Source organism: Populus nigra, chromosome 2 (genome assembly GCF_951802175.1).
Source record: "Populus nigra chromosome 2, ddPopNigr1.1, whole genome shotgun sequence".
Classification (NCBI taxonomy): domain Eukaryota; kingdom Viridiplantae; phylum Streptophyta; class Magnoliopsida; order Malpighiales; family Salicaceae; genus Populus; species Populus nigra.
In genome coordinates this window covers 14,901,053-14,903,552 of record NC_084853.1, presented here as the reverse complement: position 1 = coordinate 14,903,552, position 2,500 = coordinate 14,901,053, and positions in this window count along the sequence as shown.

The window sequence follows — 2,500 nt, the reverse complement described above, 5'->3', positions numbered from 1 at the left end:
ATGCTGCCGGGAAAAACGCTCCCCGGGATGGCCGGGTGAGATGACCCGGCGGCCCGCGACGGGTCATTCAATTCCATGCCCCGTCAACATAACTCCCGATGTACTGTTTGCTTTTTCGGAAGAAGAGATCCATCCCCCCATCCTCGGCCAGCCAAAAACGCTCCAATTAATGGCCGGGTGAGATGACCCGGAGGCCCGCGACGCGTCATTCAAATCACTGCCCTATCGGCTACAACTGCTGATGGGTGGGATTAGAGGCCTGCCATGGTGGTGAGGGGCGGCGAGGACCGTGAAAGCTAGAGTTTTTCAGAGGCTGCCGGGAAAAAGGCCCCTCGGGTGGCGGGGTGCGAGGACCAGGCGCGTCATTCAATTCTCTTCCCTATCAACTTGGCTCCCGTTGGCGGGATTGGAGGCCTACTGTTTGTTACAGGGCTAAAATCGTCAGGGGAAGAGCTGACGAAACAATGCTGGTTTGGATGCAGGGGGTAGTGTTGGAATCGGCAGCGCGGACAAAATCGGCAAAGTCGACAAAAAAGACTGTTGGTCTGGACATCGGGGCAGCGGCAGCCATGCCGACAGGGGGGGAAATCGGCAGCACAGATTTGTGCAGCTGCAGGTTCGTCGGGGAAATCGGCAGCGCAGATTTTTCGATGAACATGGGCTGGAAGATGGACTGTCCAGGCCAGGCAGGGAAATTCGTCAAGGGGACACGCTGACGAAACAGCGCTGGTTCAGGCACGGCGGGCAGTGTTGGAATCGGCAGCGCCGACGAAATCGGCAAAGTCGGCAGAATCGGCAGCGGGTGCTGGCGATGAGTCTGGACGATTTATAGTCCAGGGCTTGATGGAAAAGACTGTTGGTCCAGACAATGGGGCAGTGGCAGCGCGGATTTGTGCAGCTGCAGGTTCGTCGGGGAAAATCGGCAGCGCAGATTTTTCGACGAACAGGGGCTGGGCGCTGGACTGGCCGGGCCAGGCAGGAAAATTCGTCAGGGGGGCACGCTGACGAAAACAGGGGCTGCGGAGTGGAAAATCGGCAGCGCAGATTTTTCGACGAACAGGGGCTGGACCGGCCGGGCCAGGCAGGAAAATTCGTCAGGGGGGCACGCTGACGAAAAGAGGGGCTGCCGCGTGGAAAATCGGCAGCGCAGATTTTTCGACGAACAGGGGCTGGACGCTGGACTGGGCCAGGCAGGAAAATTCGTCAGGGGGCACGCTGACGAAAAGAGGGGCTGCCGCGTGGAAAATCGGCAGCGCAGATTTTTCGACGAACATTCGTCAGGGGGGCACGCTGACGAAAAGAGGGGCTGCCGCGTGGAAAATCGGCAGCGCAGATTTTTCGACGAACATTCGTCAGGGGGGCACGCTGAGGAAAACAGGGGCTGCCGCGTGGAAAATCGGCAGCGCAGATTTTTCGACGAACAGGGGCTGGATGCTGGACCGGCCGGGCCAGGCAGGAAAATTCGTCAGGGGGGCACGCTGACGAAAAGAGGGGCTGCCGCGTGGAAAATCGGCAGCGCAGATTTTTCGACGAACAGGGGCTGGACTGGCCGGGCCAGGCAGGAAAATTCGTCAGGGGGGCACGCTGACGAAAAGAGGGGCTGCCGCGTGGAAAATCGGCAGCGCAGATTTTTCGACGAACAGGGGCTGGACGCTGGACTGGGCCAGGCAGGAAAATTCGTCAGGGGGGCACGCTGACGAAAACAGGGGCTGCCGCGTGGAATGGCAGCCTACACGCAGATGCGAATTCGGCAGCGCACGATGGCTTGAGCAGGTCATGGGTTCGACTTGGCGCGATCTGAAACCTGGACGAGGGACTGTCGACGCTGGACGAGCCAGCGCGGTGGCCTGTCGTGCCCCGTTCAGGGGGGGCCTGCCGCGGAGACAGCCCTCGCGGGCTCGACAGCGCAGGCCAGCGTCCCCGACGTCGCTGGCCGCGGCAGGCGAGCTGCCGGGGTTCCCGCATTCCTACAAGAAAACGTCGTGCTTTCCACATGAAACCAATCCAGTAAAATCAGCCATATTTTTATGAGGCTGCCCACTGAATTTGGGGTCATTCCGGGCCGGTTCCTAGTTTTGCGGATTTACTCGATTTCTAATGGTAGGAAAATTAAAACAAATACTTCCCGACCTCGAAAAATTCTGGGAAAATTAATGAAGGTGGATTGGATTTTTGCCAACCTCTGTGCAAAATTTCAGCTCAAAATACCAAGAAATGAATTTTTTAGAGGGGGGGTGACAGCTGGGACCTAGTAGTGTCTCCCCCTGCCAGAGCTGCAATGACACTTATTGCTCTTTAGGGAGCCACCAGGCCGGCGCCCCTCAAAGACCACACGCGCGCGCGCGCCCGCCCGCGCTGGGCGCTGGGGCGCTGGGGCCTGAGGGCCTGGGGCCCTTGGGGGCCCTTGGGCGCTTGGGCGCGCGCGCGCGGCCCCCGCAGCCATGCCGCGCTGCGCGACGCGCGGACAGCCCCTGCTGGCTTGCTCTCTCGCCCGCGGGGG